This window comes from Vicia villosa, linkage group LG4, assembly GCF_029867415.1.
Source record: "Vicia villosa cultivar HV-30 ecotype Madison, WI linkage group LG4, Vvil1.0, whole genome shotgun sequence".
In the NCBI taxonomy this organism is placed as follows: domain Eukaryota; kingdom Viridiplantae; phylum Streptophyta; class Magnoliopsida; order Fabales; family Fabaceae; genus Vicia; species Vicia villosa.
The window spans coordinates 103921045-103939673 of NC_081183.1; the positions used below are offsets into that span (position 1 = coordinate 103921045).

The window sequence follows — 18629 nt, forward strand, 5'->3', positions numbered from 1 at the left end:
CGGTGGTGGAAGTCATCGCATAATACTCTGTTTCTATAGAAGAACGGGAGACAATATCTTGTTTTTATCCTTCCAAGAGATGAGAGAGTCTCCAAGAAAGATACAAAATTCTCTGGTAGACTTACGATCAGTAGGATCACCAGCCCAATCAACATTATAGTAAGCACGTAATGCTAAGGAAGAGGTTGACAAGAATAAGAGACTTTAAAACTGTGTTCTTCGAAGATAATAGAGAATACGAAGAACAGCTGCCCAATGTACTGTAGTAGGAGAAACAACAAATTGACTCATAACATAAACAGCATAAGCAATATCAGGTCTAGTACTTGTAAGGTACACAAACTTCCTACCAAAGTACGATACAAGGTGGGATCTGGTATATTAACTCCATCAAAAGAAGCATATTTCACATATAGCTCAAGAGGGCTATATGTTTCTCACTACAACACGGAAGGGCTTTAAAAGTGCTTTTTTGGGCTACTAAAGCGCTGCCAAAGCCTGCGCTGCCGTAGGTAACGAAAGCGCTTTTGAAAGCGCTCTGGTAGCCCCCCCTATAAGAGCGCTTTTTCCAGAAAAGCGCTCTGGTAGCCCCCCTATAAGAGCGCTTTTTCCAGAAAAAGCGCTCTGAGAGTCCCCCTATAAGAGCGCTTTTTCTGGAAAAAGGTCTCTGGTAGCCACCCCTATAAGAGCGCTTTTCCAAAAGCGCTTTCGTAGGTTGCGTTTTTTTCTATTTTTTATGCTCTTTTTTTTAATCTTACGCAGCGCTTTTAGTAATAAAGCGCTTTAGTAGGTGGCCCTTTAAGAGCGTTTTATAAAAGCGCTATCGTTGCTAAATGAGGTATTTAAAGTGCAACCTGTAATTTCAACCTCCCAGTTCAACCTGTAATATTTTCGACCTGTAATATATTTTCAACCTGTAATATTTTCGACCTGTAATATATTTTCGACGATATATTTTCAACCATAGGTAGGACAATATATATATATATATATATATATATATATATATATATATATATATACACTAATATAATACCATTATAATATCCAAAATTATATATATATACATCATTATAGTTCCTGTAAAACAAACTAAATCATGTAAAGTATGAATACAGAAAGTTTCACATGTAACTAACTCATGTCAAACAAACTAAATCAGTAACATCAACAATATTATACTTCAAATATTGACAACAATATTAACAAAGTTAGTAACCATCCTAGAGTACTATAATATTATACTTCAAATCGACACAAATCCTACATGAATAGCTGATGAATATAAAATTGACACAAATCCTCTTTGATTTCTTCCAACTTAAGTCTCGTGTAAGAAGCAACATAGAAGTCGTCAAAGTACTACAGAACAAAAACATAATATGAATGATTTATTTAAATGTAATAAATTATAAGAAGTTATCTAATTAAGTTATGAATCCATACCATGATTGGAATCTCTAATTGACTCGTTTGAAGGATTTCTTTCATAAACCTCAAAACATAGTATCTGCAATCTGAACTGTTTCGCTGTATCGGACACTACATAGAAAAACAAATAAGATTTTATAGTTGTCTTGTTTTATCAAGTAGCATAAATATTATAAGCAAAATTGTGAAAATTAATGTACCTGCACTTTGATCCAAGTAATGTTGTTTGATTTAGTCCGGGATACCTGTGCGTCTCGTTGACTTCGGAACACTTGTATTGATCTAACAAAAATATAAAAGCATATATTTAGATCACTCTCACAAATAATTAAATATATAAATATACACGAATATTTAGAACGATCCCACTTACGTATCAATCATTGTCTTCATAGCCGGATAATTGGTCCACTCACCATCTACCGAATTCAGAAAATATACCACTTCTCTTATAGGGTTGATAGCAAGCAACAACCAGTGTGCTCTATAAATTAAAACAATAGGTTATATGGAAATTTTGCTATGCAAAAGAAACAAAGATTAGATGAACCAAGAATGAGAAACTAACCCTACTGGTCGGATATTATACGCCCAAAGAATCAGACTTTCTGTATTGCTGGTGGACAGGAATCTATTGACTAAGCGCTGTCTAACTGATTCCGGTTCTGTAGCAATTGTCATTCCGCTGCAATGGGCAGAGGACACAAAACGGAATCTGTTTGACAATGGAGTCCCGCGCAACACTCTATCATACAACAACCTTAAATAAAAACATAATAAACATTAGATTATTTTCATTGAAATATGTAAATAAATTGTTCGACTAATTAAATAATATATCGGATGAGTGAATATTACCGGATGTATGAGTGGATATTACCGACGCCTAGTTGTTCATGCGTAAAAATCTCTTCCAAGTCATCTAGTGCAATATTTGACATGAATTCAATACCGAAGATACCTTCATCCATATTGATTTCACGGAAAGCACCACCCTTCAAATCGGACATATCAACAAGTGTTCCGAGCGTCGTCCGGTATCGAGCCACAAAAGCACCACCTTTTTTTGCCGCTTGCTTCGGAGGACCCTTGGGTGGTACACTACGAACTTGATGTGTCACTTGTTGTGACCCCCGAGCAGATGCCTAAAAATCATATAACAATCGGTAAAAAATAAAATCATGCAGTTTTAGATTCAAATTATATATTAACACTTTAAATGTACCTCTTTTAGTGATGCAACAGACTCCTCCTCCTGTAAAATCCCTTTACCCTTAATTGCGGGTTTTGTAGGAGCAGTCTAAAATTAAAATGTAAAAAATAATTAACGTAACGGTGCAGAATTGACATTCAAAAACTAAATGATTCATAATGGTTTTCAATATACCTCATTACCAATGAAATTGAGCTCTGAGGGCCATGCAACAGATGACCCTATTGCATCTCGCATCAATGTTGTCTCTGAGACCATGTCAGGTACCGGTAGCACTGCATCATGACCTAATACATCATCAACTGATACTTTCAGGTGTCCATCCGGGAGCGGTCTATGGTGAAGTAAATCTCCCAAAGTGTTGTGCACTTTTCCCTTGCCAGCTAGGCGATAATTCGGTGACGATAAGTATAGTTGGCAAGATGAAATGCCCTAAACCAATAGTAAATTTAAAGTCATTATCATTAATAAAATAGAACAATTTGTAAGGAAAAAAAATTTATAATTACCTCGAGAAGTTTTCTTTGACAGTTGATACTAGCTTTATCACTAGTTTCTTTCACCGATGAAGTATTGCACTTTTCTCTCATATACATATCTTTATCTCTTTGTAATTCAGAGACTTGTGCTTGTAATTCCTGCAATTTTTGCAACACTTCTTCATTGGTAGGATTTCTTCTCCTAGAATGCTTGTAAAAAGAGGTTGGAGTCACACCATGACCTTTACCCCTCACCCGACCGGGATACTCAGGAGCATCTAGTGCTCTACTAAGTACGCTCCTATCATCCTGGTCCTCACCGGTGGATACCGATTGCGACAAGGTCTCCTGTAATTCATTTACATTTCAATAATTATTAGTGGAGATAAAAAATCAATTATATATTAAAAAACATTTGATTTAATTAAAGACACAATGTTATACTTACACATTCGGCATAAACTCTTTGAACATCGGGATCGACAGCTCGATTCTTGCCCACACGAGCTTCCTTCCATAACACATGTAGTGGAAGTGAGGTTTCCTCACTTTTCGTCTCCTCTAACTATGCATTGACACAAATGATAAAATCGTCAAATAAAACACATTTAGACAATTAATTAAAACGCATTTCTATTTACTTACAATTTTTTCCTCTAAGCGTGCATATCCCAAACGCCCTTTTTTGTATGGATACGCGGGTTTTGATGCTCTCGCACTATTTGTGGCACTCCTTTTCCGAAAAGCTTCATCTCTTTGATTTACAAACTCAACCCAATCTTCTTCATCAATGAAGATCTCATACTTTTTTGGATGTTCCGAAGCCTCTTCAAGAAAGTGTCCTTCTTTATCCTTAAGATAGTTGTTTGTTAAATAAGCTTTCCACCCTCTATATCTTTTTCCGGCCAACCTAAGAATGAAGCGTTTACGCTCATCTGGTATGTTAAAAGACCTCTGCAAACAAACATACGCAAAGAGTGTGTTAGTATAAGTAATTTAATAAAATTATCGTCAAGATAATAACAACAACCATATATGATACCTTAAGTTCGTCCCAAATCATGTCTTTTTTCTCGTCCAAGTCTTTGCTTTTTAGATTCCATTTAGCTACGGAGACTGGAATATGCAAACGAACAAGTGTACCAATATAGCTTGTCAACTTTGCAGAATTAGGACCAATTGGTTGGTTATCAGAATTCCATTCCAAATTATATATTAATCCTTGGTCTCTATGTCGAATGATTCCCTTCATAATGGTGATGCCTCGTGCAACTTCTTTTGATGATGTATCGGGTGGAGGATTTGTATCCGAAGCATCTCTATCTTGTGAGTTTTCTTGTGGGTTATCTTGTGGGTTTTCTTGATTACTAGCCATTGAACCTGTATCAAACAAACTAAAGCACATTAGTACACTATTAATAAGCTAACAATCTATACAAGTCAAATGGAAGTCAAACCATGCATGTACAAGTAAATCGGAATCGAAATCGATGAAATCAGAATAAGCGTCAAAAAAAAGAAAGTTGTCGGAATTGAACGAAATTTACATGGCTATGGTAAACTGAGTGCTCGCATCTTTCACCTTTTCAAAAATTTGATCACCTGACAAAAATGGCGGGGCTGTATGATGTTCGGCCTTTCCATTGAATGCTTTTCTCGACCCACGGTAGTGATGATTAGAACTTAAGAATCTACGATGGCCGAGAAAGACATTCTTCTGACAAAGATCCAATCGTGTCGTATCGGTTTCATCTTCACAAACAGGACACGCTTTTTGAACTTTATTGCTGTACCCGGATAGATTTCCGTATGCTGGAAAATCATTAATTGTTCCAAACAATATCACCCTTAAGTTGAAACTTTCTTTCCTATACCCATCGTAAACCTCCACACCGTTCTCCCACAAAAACTTTAAATCTTCGATTAAGGGTGCGAAGTATACGTCTATGTCATTCCCTGGTTGTTTAGGCCCAGAAATTAGCATAGATAACATCATGTACTTACGCTTCATACATAGCCACGGAGGTAGGTTATAAATCATAAGAATCACAGGCCATGTGCTATGCGAGATACTTTGAATACCATGCGGGTTCATTCCATCAGTAGACAATGATAAGCGAAGGTTTCTTGTTTCTTTTCCAAATTCAGGATAATCAGTATCAACTTTCATCCACTGTGGAGAGTCTGCCGGATGTCGCAACTTTCCATCAATAATTCTTTCATCTGCATGCCAAGTCAAGTGTCTTGAATCGGTTTCACTATGATACATGCGTCTAAATCTTGGAATTATAGGAAAATACCATAAGACTTTGGCCGGAGACAACTTTTTCTTATATCAAGGGGCACCGCATTTAGGACACTCATTCAACGCTGCATACTCTTTTCGAAACAAAACACAATCGTTTGGACATGCATGTATCTTATCATAGCTCATGCCAATGGAGGACAACATCTTTTTGGCTTCATACGTTCGATTGGGAAGAACATTATCCTCTGGTAGCATATCTTTCATAAGGGCTAATAACTCTGTGAAACTTTTATCTGACCATCCATTGTCCGCCTTTAAGTTGTACAACTTTAACACCGCAGACAATCTTGCAAATTTTGAACAACCATCATACAACGGTTTCTCTGCATCGCTTACCAACCTCTCGAACATTTTGGGACAATCCTCAAGATCTTCTTCAAGCGCTTCTGCAATCTCTTCGACTCGATCACAATCATATGTGTCTGTGCAATCGTCGTTTGAAGCATACTTTGTATTACACCTCGACTCAACATTCCCATTACTTTTCTCACCATGCAAACTTAAAACTGTATAACTTCTATCAATTCCAAACCGTAGTAAATGCGATGCCAATTGATTCTCGTCAACCTTATCCCCATAACAGCAACCCATGCAAGGACACGCCATTCGAATCGGGTCTTTGGAGTGCGCAACCGCAAACTTAACGAATTCCCATACCCCTTTCTCGTACTCTTTCGACAATCGGTTTAAATTCATCCATGTCTTATCCATGTCTTAATTAACCTAAACAAAAACGATGAAACTTTCACTTTTCACAAGTAACCCCCTATAGCGAATTCAATTCATAAAGTTAGTAAGTTCATCACTTAACGATTAACGAAATTGACATCAAGAATATTCCACATGTTGGAATAATTATCAAAGCTCTTGAGCCTCTTTCATTTCTTCATTGAAAGTAGATAACATGACTATAGTTTTTGTTAGAAATCATAATGTCAGTATAATGCGTTTCTGTCAAAACACAAAGTATAAACGGAATGAATCCGGAGCAATAAAACGCAACATATATAATCACACAATTTCAGACAAATTCATCATAATATTGTTAATTTGAGAAAGTAATTTACCTCAGAAAACGTCGACCTAGGCCGGGAAACGATCAAACTTTCACTCTACACAAGTTACCCCTATAGCAAATTCACAAAGTTAGTAACCACCAAGACAAAATCGATTGAACAAAGGAAATCAACAATAGTTTGAAGTGTGTACATACTCGTAAATATGTAGTACTAGAGTCAATGATACGAGCTCCAAAGAGATCCAAAGTTATCAATCCAGTCAGTCCTATATAAGAAATTCAATGCAATGTATGATTATAATAAGAATGGGTGAATATTGCAGATTCCATAAAACACAGTTTCAGAATAGTGCAGACACATACATTCATATCTCATTCAAAATAAATTCAAAAGCAATTCGAAGCGAAACTGACATGAAACTAACTCACTAGGAGTCACTTTAACAATAATAAAAGACATATCTAACTTACAAGTTTAAGAATAATATAAAAAAAATACAGAATACTGATTTACTTTGAGTTCAAAGGTTTAACACAAGCTATGAACACTTCAGCTTTTAGATTGACCAATTTTTTTATGCTATGGATACCTCCTCTCTCCCTAGCCATTCATTGTTTATAACACAAATTACAGTTTCTTATTCAAATTGAGTAAAAAAACAAAAGAAGATTTTCTAAGTCATTTAAAATCACTTAAAAAAACAAAGAAATTTCCACTCTATTTACAAAGCAGAACTTCTCATTAAACCATGCCTCATACAAGCATATGGTGAAATACAAGTAACTTACAAAAAGTGCATAATCCCTCTTGCAAATGTTAGGAGACATTTTCAGATTTCTATACCTTATGACAATTTAAATTAACACAGAACATACAAATAGTAGAATCAAATAGTAGAATAACAATTTAAATTAGCACAAAACATACAAATAGTAGAATCAAAGAATTGCAGAAGCAGGGATTTAGCATATACTTTGCCGGAAGAATTTGTAACAGACATCACACAAAATTAATAAAATAGAGTGGAAATTTCTTTGTAAATAGAGTGGAAGTCCCTGCCCAACTATCATATATAGAAGATTTTCTAAGTTTTAAGTTTGCAGTTCGTTGAAGAAGGTTGAAGAAGCTTGAACAAAACCCTAAATATGGGGAAGAAGATTTTACCTGAAAACAGTGATGCCGGAGAAGAGAGGTAACGGCCACGACGGTTGGAGACAGACGGAGGAGAGACGGACGGAGACGAGACGGACGGCGGCGATGAGACGGACGGCGGCGACGAGACGGAGCGAGTAGACGGACGAAGTTGGTGAAGAGATGAATTGCTGGAGAAGAAGATAATAAACAGAAGCGTATCTGAAAGAATAAGCCCTCAATTTTATTAATTTTTATTATAACATGGGGTACCAAAGAGCTTTTAAAAAGCGCTCTCTAAGCATGGGGTACCAGAGCGCTTTTAAACTAAAAAGCGCTTTCGTAAAGAAAGGCTATAAGAGCGCTTTCAAAAGCGCTTTCACATGTCAGTCTATCAGAGCGCTTTTCAAAAGCGCTTTCGTAGGGTATACACTTTTTTTAGCGAAATTTTTTTACAAGGCTATGAGAGCGCTTTCACTAAAAAGCGCTTTCATGTTTCCACCTATAAGAGCGCTTTTCCAAAGCGCTTTCGTAGGGTATGCACTTTTTTTAGCGATTTTTTTTTAAAAGGCTTTTAGAGCGCTTTCACTAAAAAGCGCTTTCGTAAGGGCGCTTTTAAAATACATTTTTGGCGTAGTGTCTCGAGTATCAAATAAGTGAGCTTGGTCAAGAATGTTATCAATGTACTTCGATTAAGAATAAGCTGCTAGGTTTCATCGTCAGCCAGAGAGGTATTAAGGTCGACCCCGACAAAGTCAAAGCCATTCAAGAAATGATATTTTTATATTTTAGAAAAAAAATCTGTATTTTTATATGTTGTAAAAATATTTATTTATATAAAACAATTTTTTATATTACTTAAATCAAAACAAGAAACAGAATATAATTTATAGTTTATATAAAACAGTTTATTTAATGCTTACAACATTATTTTATATTTTAATGTTAAAACAAATAAAAAACAGTATATAAAAATAATATGTTTTAAAAAATAGTATATAAAAATATCATATATATTTTAAATAGTTTAAATTAATATATAAAAAACTGTGTATAAAAACAAACTATGTGTTTTTAAAAATTTAAATAGAATATTTATTTTGTATAGTTTATAGTATATATAAAAAACATTATACAAAAATAAAATGTATAAAAAAACAATATATAAAAAAGTAGTATAACATTTTGCATAGTTTAAAATAGTATATAAAAAACAATATATATGTTTTAAATATATATATATATATATATATATATATATATATATATATATATATATATATATATATATATATATATATATATATATATATATATATATATATATATATATATATATATATATATATATATATATATATATATATATATATAAAAATAGCATATTTTGTATATAATATAAAAAAGGTACTCCACAAAAAAATATATGTTTAAAAAAACAGTATAAAAAAAAGTATATTAAAACTCCTCCCAAATTTGTGTGCTTTTTTGTATAATGTTTTTAAAAAACCATTACAAATATATATTCATATAAAAATAGTTTATACTCTAAAACTTTATATTTATATAAAAATAGTATATTTACTTTTAGGACTAAATATGTTTTATATTTTTAAATTATAGGAAGATAGTTTATATTTTTCGAACTAAATAATATATTTATATGTTTAAGACTAAAAAAAAAAGTAAATATATTTTAATAATAAGTATGTAATTTTGTTTAGGACTAAAAAGCTATAAGTAATAATATATAATTTATATATGTTTAGGACTATAAAAACAAGTAAATATATATTAAAATAAGTATAATAATATAAATGTTAAAAGTGAATATTTAGAATAGTTGGATAGTAATATATGATTTATTTTTTGAAAAAACAAGTATTGAATATAATTCTATATACAACTAGTTATATGATCTTATCGACAAAATAAAAGTTGTTGATAGATCACCCCTCATTTTATTTAATAAAATTGAATATGAACAATATTCTAAATGTGCAGAATGGAACATTATCAAATCTATCGTAGTTGGATGTATGATAGATTGTTTCCTGGAAGACGTGGACTTAAACCACTTTTTATGGAAGGAGTTGCCGCATTTCTTTCGTATGCGTTTGCTCAAGAATGTCGCCAAAGGGAATGAGGGGTAAGGTGTCCGTGTTTAAAGTATGGTTGCAGAAATATTATTAGTGACCCTAGTGAAGTGAAACGTCACTTGGAGAGAGTGGGTTTTAGGACAAATTATTGGGTTTGGACATCTAATGGGGAAACAATGCCAGAGATAAATAGAGATGCTTCTAACAGTCAAACACATATTGGACCTAATATAAATAGATATGATCTAGGGAGTAGTTCATCACATATGCAATGCCAGGAACAGTTTAATTTCGTCGAGGAGATGTTCAGTGACACATTAGGGGTGAATGTGGCGTATGATGAACCACAAGACTTCGATGGAGAAGAGCTCCCAAATGAGAAGGCACAAAGGTTTTATCAGTTGTTGAAAGAAATAAATACACCATTGTTTGAGGGGTCTTCTGACTCAAAGTTGTCAATGTGTGTGAGGAATGTCATCGGTGGGAAAAGTTGTCATTGTTTGAGGGGTCTTCTGATTCTAAGGGGTCTTCTGACTCACATTAAAGCACTTACATCTGAACTTGGTGGGAAAAGTTCGTGGTTTGACTGTCATCGTAGGTTCTTACCTACCAACCATGAATTTAGAAGGAATGTAAATACTTTTAGAAAAGGAAAAAAAAAGTAAAATATCTACCACCCCCTCGATTGTCATCGACTCAAGTATGGAATAATGTTCGTGACCTACCAAAATTCATAGACTATGGTGAAGCCCGTAGAATTCAAGGATATGGGGTTGACCACAATTGGACAAAAAGAAGTATTTTTTGGGACCTCCCATATTGGAAGAATAATTTATTGCGACATAATCTTGATGTTATGCACGTTGAGAAGAATTTTTTTGATAATGTATTTAACACAGTGATGGATAATGAGAAGACAAAATATGATGAGAAAGCTAGAAAAGACATGGAACGTTTGTGTAATCGAAAAGAATTGGAGTTGAAACCTCGACCAAACGGAAAATTATTAAAATCCAAGGCTTGTTACACTCTTACTCCCCGAGAAGCAAAAACAGTATGTCGGTGGTTAAATGAATTGAGGATGCCTGATGGTTATTCTTCTAATCTGGCAAGATGTGCTGACGCCAATATTGGGAAGTTGCATGGAATGAAAAGTCACGATTGTCATATTTTCATGGAACGATTGCTTCCAATTGCATTCAGTTCACTGCCCAAGAATGTAATTAATCCACTAACTGAGATCAGTCAATTTTTTAGAGACATTTGTGCGTCAACTTTAAGAGTAGACGACATCATTAAATTGGACCGAAATATTCCTGTCATTCTTTGCAAGTTGGAGCAAATATTCCCGCCAAGTTTCTTTGATTCTATGGAGCATCTCCTTGTGCATCTTGCTTATGAGCTTTTCTAGGTGGACATGTTCAATATAGATGGATGTATCCATTTGAACGAATCATGGGTGATTCAAAGCGATCAGTTAAAAATAAGGCAAGAGTTGAGGGATCAATTTGTGCACATTATATACATCGCGAAACATCACATTTTGCTCTCATTATTTCAATCACATGATGATGACTCCAAGAATCATAAGGAACGAAGTTCACTTCAGTGAAAGAAGTCAATTTACCTTATCAGTTTTCGGTCGTCCAGGTCGTCCCGCAGGGAAGAAGAGTGAGCATTGGCTTTCACAAAAAGAAATGCAATTTGCTCATGTTCATGTGCTGATTAACTGCGTTGAAGTTAAATCATATCTTGAGTAAGTATATTTTAAATTAAGTGTATATGTTTAATTGGTTAAGATTTACCTTCTCTAACCTTTTTTTCTTTTCGAAATAGGGCATTTGGTACCTACTATTATCAAAGCACAGGCGAACAACCTTCGACTGGTTACACACATGCCTATTTTCCAACATGGTTCAAGAAGTAATTATCATGTATTGTTGCACCAAATCCTGAATTAATACATTTGCGAAATTTGTCTGAAGGCCTAGTCAACGTGTAAATGACACTATGCCAAAAATATTTTTAATAGCATTTTTTTTACTTTAAATAGCGCTTTTAAACGCTATCAAATCTGCCGCTATTGTATGTTGGCTACATATAATAGCGCTTTAAAGAGCTATTAAAAGTGCAATCTTTATTAGCACTTCCCTTAAAAGCGCTATCGTAGTCTTGTTTGGGGCGGTCGTATTTTTAAATGGAATTTAATAGCCTTTTATGTAAAAGCGCTTGTTATACCCCAAAATTTGCCCGCATCTTTTTTCAGAAAGAAGGCAACAGACTTCTATCTAAAAATTGGGAGTTTCATATAATCTTGGATTTTTATTTCATAAAAATCCTGATTTATGAATACTCGGTTTTTAGAATTTTTTCTCATACAGTATTTTGGCTCGCTGTTGAATTTATTCTTACACAAATGCCAATTACTGTTTATCATTTCACACACGCTGTTTATTTGAGATTTATTTGCAGATAAATAGTACTGACGCAATTGGTACAGAAATAAATCTTTTGCAGGCGCAGAGTCCGGGGATTCAGACTGTACTGGTAATGGGTAAATTATTATTAACTTTTGTTTCCCACTAATTTTTGTACTATATTCTATTATTTTCAAAAAAATCTTTTCCTTTCTTTTCAAATCTCTTTCTTTTCAAATCAAATCCTAACTTTATTCTATACATCTTTTTTTTCAAACCCTACCATAAACTTTCTTTCAAATCCTACTACCACTCAAATTTTCCTTTTTTGTATGGAATCACTTCATTCCCCAACGTCTCTATCCTTCTTTTCACTCTATAAATACCTCTCATTTTTTCCATAAAATCTCACATCAAATTCCAACTTACTTCTCAAATTTCTACATCATATTCATTCTCTCTTCTTCCCCGGCAAAAATGGCGAAGCGGATAGAAACATATTTTCTTATGGTCATCACCGTTGTGGTGGTAATCATGTCCTTCTTCTGTCTGCATAGTCCTGAAAAATGCGGACCTGGGTTGTTTACACTCCCAATCATCTATATGTTATTATTTATAGCATGGGTTATTAATCGTCATTCTTAAAGTTTGTCGTATCTTTTATTTTTAAATAAATGTACCGTTTATTTGTCGTACTGTTCATTATATTATGTAATATTTGTACTGTCAGTATTAAATATTGTACTATCTGTCGTACTGTTGTTTAATTATTAAGATAATATTTTGTGTGTTTTCTGCCAATTAAATATTTATTTTTCTATGCATTAAATGTTTTTCAGGGTTATTATCGGTAATTTCGTTCGCATACAGTATATATTATTTATTTATTATGTCTGTGTTTTTCTAACAACTCATGTAAATAAATTTTCACCATTAATACAACAAAAAAACAAAAAGAAAAAAATTAACTTTGATTGTTGAATTTTCACTTTAACTGCTACATTAATGCATGAACAGTCAGTTGACAGTCAAACCCGCTGACAGTGCAATTCTCCGTGTTTTGTACCATCAATCAAATCAATCTTTTGCATTTCAAAACTCCAAGATTTTTGTTCTAGAAGTCTTCTGAATATCACATGATTAGCAGAGACTCAGCACTGCACAAAAATCAGGTACACTTAACTGTCTCCTACACGAACAGTCCCTAACTAGGGTTTTTGTTTTTTTCAGGAGAACAAGTTTTTTGAGACCTCAAATGAATTTCATGGACCTCCATATATCTCAAAGTACCACCATGCAAATTTTCAAACTTCAATTCGCTCAGATGCACATTCAGCAGTTCAAACAGTCAACAGACGACCAGTTTGACCGAAAAGTCAACAGACAGTCAAAAATGAATTTTTTTGTCAACATCCATATTTTGTCAAAATATTCATAATTTGATCATTGGTTGATCATAATTCATCAAGGAAAGATCAAAAATCAACAAAATCCTAAGTTTCAAAATTAGGGTTTTCTCCTAAAAAGTCAACTGAACTTTGACTGGTCATAACTCTCTCATCCTTCATCCAAAAAATTCCAACCAAAGATCATTTTGAAGGAAATTAAATTATCTTTCAAATGAAATTGGTCCCTTGGTCATTAGATTCACCATTTGGAAAATATGAACCAAGACATTACAGGTCATTTTCAAAGTCAACAAAAAGTGGTTTTTTGTCAAAGGTCATAACATCAAGATAACTTCTCCAAATGAAAAAAGTTTTCAAGGTGGCTTGTAGAGGACATCTTGAGGTTTCTAAAAAGTACAAGAACTCCTTCATATGATAAAAATTGAGGGATTTATGCCTTGTTGAAGTTGGCTATTTTTTTGGAAAATGCATGAAATCAACATTGAGCAAAAGTGTTTTTTTTCCAAAAGAGACTAAATTTCCATGATCCAAACATACTTCCAACAATGCTAAGGGCCTCCCACGACCAACCTAAGGCCCATAACATTTTATTTCTTTTTTTGGTTTAATTTTATTACATTTAAGATTAAATTGAAAAAGAAATGGAAGGATAATGTTATGTAGCTTTGATCTTAAGCATGAGTCATCAAGAATCATTCAAAGCTCTGCCCCAAAGAGATGGTACAGTAGAAGGTTGAAGAAATTTGAGCCATGGTTGCTTGAATTCAAAGCTACATATTATTAAAAAAGTCAAAAATTCAACAAAGCACTTAATGCTTCTTAGCTTAGTTTTTAAGTACTTCTTTGCCTATAAATGAAGTAGAAAACTTCATCAATAGAGGAGACACGAAATCAGAACCAGAATCTTGCTTGTATCACTCTTGAATCAAATTGAAATTTTCAAAGAAACTTGAAATTCGAATTTTCAGTTTAAGTCATTTTTAATCCAAACTAAACACTCAAATACAATCCCTAAGCATCACTGAACCTATTCAAATCAGTTTCAAGCTTTGAAACTCAAAGAATCGAGCACTATACCTCACGGTTTTCTCAAACTAAAACTTACAAAAATCTCATCATACATGCATGTTTAACAAGATGTAGACATATATTTGAGTTTAGTATGAGGTCCTGATCATTTCTGGAAGTTTAATTGAGATTTGGGTGCTTGTACACGAAACCACCATTTTAGGGTTCTTCATCTCAAAATTAGAGCTTTTCAAATTAGGCAAAATTACAGGTTCAAAGAGGTCCCATTGAATTCGTATGGACCAGACGAGTTGAACCATGGCATCGCGCCAAATTTATATTGCGTTTTGCTTGTATTTGTTATTTTTGCAGGTGTAATAGATTGGAGCTTTTTATGCCACCTGCAAATGAGCGGTGTAAAAGAACATGTCTGATGAAGAAGACAAGACGTGGCGTCCTCTAGTTGGCCAGAAACGCGCGCGTCTTTATTTTTTTAATTTTTCTGATCCAGTGCCTTGCAGGTGTGTTACGCGCCATATGCTCTCACTCCAACCACCATCAGATCATGCCAGCTGCTCATCCTACGCACCTAGACACGCTAGTCCATGATATAGACTCTTAAGCCAACCACACATGATCATTTATTTTATATTTTCTATTTTATTTTATTTTCTTTGCAAAATTAATTAAAAATAGTTCTAAAAATAAAAAAAATATAATAAAAATACTTTTAGGTTTATAAAATGATCTATTATTTTTTGACATGAAAATATTTTATTTTTCTTAATAATTAAAATATTTTGTTTAATTAATTAGTATATATTTATATATTTGCTTTTTAATTATTTCAACCAATCAAAAAATCATAAAAAATTGTTCTTTATATTAAATTTAGTTTATATATTATAGACTAATTTTGTACATATTTAGAATATTTTTTCATTTAAGTTTTAATTATTTGTGTAATTATTTGCATAATTATATGTTATTTAACTTAATAATTTCAAAACAACTTAAAAAAAAATTAAAAAAAAAAGTTTTATTTTAAAATTAATTAAGAAGCATTTAAACATATTTTAAACTTAATTTTTAGGTTTAAATTTTATTTCCACCTTTTTCTCATTTTAATTAAATTAATCATGCATTAATTCTAATTAAAATCAATCATACAAAAAATCCAAAAATATTTCTTTTATCTTATTGCAATTTAAATTCCTAGATAAAGTGTATAGGTTGTCAAATTCATGTAAATAGCGTAGTTTACATTTCTCGCACAAACGATGTAATAGCATAGATTTACTTTCCACATTTTACATTCTCGTATTTTAATTCTAGTACATATAAAACTGCGTGTATGTCAAAGATAAAAATTGAAGCGTTAGGTCACTAACTTCAAAGATAAAATATCTGAATCAAAACACAATCACACTTGCACCTCTTAGGGTAATCCCTCTTTTTACTCTTATCAAAAATCAAATTCTACTGTTTCAAATGCAAAGTCGAACTTTTGTTTACATCCGGTAAAAGGAGAATTTTCTAAAGGAAATAGGAAAAGACCTTATAAACTTAGGGTAGACCTCCTAATTGGTTGCTCAAATCAAAAATAAATGTCTCATATACCATTGTTTTTCAAAATAAAACTTTCAAAAAGACAATACTTGGTATATATCCAAACAAGGATCATTACGAAGTTAACGTTTTTTTTTTCAAAACATCTTTCGAAAGATAAAACACTTTGTATACATCCGCACAAGGATCATTACAAAGTCAAATTACAAAGGTATTTGAAACCACATACAAGCATTTCAAGGCAAGACAAGAGATTCAAAACAAGTGAGCTAAGCAATTAAGAGCCCATGGATAACCATGGATACAAAGGGTGCTAACACCTTCCCTTTGTATAACCTACCCCCTTACCCAAAATCTCTTAAAGGTCTTTTTCTGTTTCTTTTATAAACCTTTCCTTAATTGGATAAAATAAAAGTCGGTGGCGACTCTCTGATTTTCAAAAACACAAAAGCAAAAGAAGAGTCAGTTCGTATATCTCTCCACGAGAGGTATGGTAAAAAACCGAGGTCGACAGCGCTATTAAAAAGCTTTTTTTCCCCTGTATGCGAGATCATAGCGCTTTTTTCCCCCTGTATGCGAGATCATAGCAAGAGATCTTGTGACTATACTACCTATATATATATATATATATATATATATATATATATATATATATATATATATATATATATATATATATATATATATATATATATATATATATATATGAGGGCAGACTAAAAATAATACGACTCAAAAAATTAAGTATTATGAGGGCAGACTAATCATTTATCCCGATTCAGGGTCGTAAGTTTTTGTGTTTTTATATTATATTTTAAATATGAGTTTTATTTAATCAATACTGACTCAATATTTTGTTGTTTAGAATTGTTCCCTCACATCAAGCAGTATCGATAATAACAAATATTATTAAAGAGAAGTACACACAATTTTGGCCTTCTTATGGAGCTGTACATGAAGATGATAAGGAAAAATGGTTTCAGGCATTTCAGGTATAATTTACTTATTCGTTTTGACATTTATTTTTTAATTTTTGTGATATTCATGATTCTACTTTATTTAATATTTTTAAATTCATACAACAATGTAGGAGCAATGTTGTTGGGATATTAGAGATGAGGCCGTGATTAAAGAAAACTTTCACTCAAAATGTGCTGCTCGGTTTTCTGATATCATGAGGAATGTTAGACTTAAATGGGAAGCAAAAGGGACACGTCCACGTTGGATAGGAGAAGAAATATTCCCAAAGCTTATTGATCATTGGAAGTCAGATAAATTTAAGGAAATATCTGAGTAGGCAAAGAAAAATAGAGCATCTGAAGATGTGAGGGGTTTTTGCCTTTAGTGAGAGGTTTAGCCCCTGGAAAATTTGATTTATTCTTGTAGTGATTGTCTCTCGCTCTTCTATAGAAACGGAGTATCGTGCGATGACTTCCACCACTGCTGAAATAATTTGGCTGTGTTGGTTACTCTTAGATATGGGTGTCTATGTTTCTAAACCAACTCCTATGTATTCACTACGTCAAATTTGGCTTTTAGAAGCACATGTACGAAAGCAATTTTAGACAAAAGCGCTGCTATAGGTTTCGCTAAAAACAAAACTAAAAAAAGGGAAAAAAGCGCTGCTATAGGGGATCCTACGAAAGCGCTTTTAAAAAGCGCTTTCTAAGGCTACCTTAAGAAAGCGCTTTTATAAAAGCGCTGCTATAGGTAATATATGAAAGCCCTTTTAAAAGCGCTGTTATAGGGGTAGGAAACGAAAGCGCTTTTTTTCTAACCCTAACCCTAATTGTTCATCTTCATTTACGGCTGCATCTGTTCATCTTCATTAATTTGTGTGTCACCTTCATCGATTAAACATTGGTGTATCACCTGCAACGATGGCTCATAGTACTGTTGCGGCTCCTTGAAATTTCAGAAAACTCATTTAGAAAAGTATGGTGTCATTCAACTCAAACAACTTTACAAAGATAAGGGTTTTTTACACACTTTCTCTTGCTTTATTACTATCTTCTGTTTTAGGGTTTTCTCAATTTACCTTTGTCGAGTGTGTATTATGTTATGTTCTGTTCCATGCCTAAAGTGTTTTATGATTCTTTTTCTGAGTGACTTCATAATGAGTGTATCTTGTTTCACACTTAGTTGTTGAATTTAACCAACCACACCTAGTAGAACAATGCTCATGGGCTGCAAAGAAAAACTAATATTTCTAGTAACATGTTTTTCGTGAACAGAGGAGTATTATGTAACATAGGCCATCTTCTTATTGCAATCAGTGACTTTGAGAACTACCATTACTTAGGACATTGAAGGCATTAAGATATTGATCGTTATCAACTGTTCCAAGCGTGGCTCTCAGTGTTTGTAGATCAAAGGTTGTGATGAACTTGAATGCACATTTTCCCAATTCAACAATACTTGTTCAAAACGGAAAAAATAATATATGATTAAAAGATGATTCTGAAAATCCCCCAGGCCTAAACTATATTTCTTACTTTCCAGTTTTGTTTGGTTATTTCAATAATTGGAGTATTAACCAGAACATT

The 18629-nt window shown here is 33.1% G+C and overlaps 1 long non-coding RNA gene across 1 annotated transcript; it reads right to left on the reverse strand.

Moving 5' to 3' along the window:
- Positions 1-1631: 1631 nt before the first annotated feature.
- LOC131599413 (uncharacterized) lies at positions 1632-2104 on the reverse strand. The gene is made up of 3 exons (XR_009282756.1): positions 2000-2104; positions 1805-1915; positions 1632-1713 (listed from the first exon to the last, which is right to left on the reverse strand). It is a non-coding gene; the product is annotated as an uncharacterized LOC131599413 (long non-coding RNA).
- Between the last annotated feature and the right edge of the window lie 16525 nt (positions 2105-18629).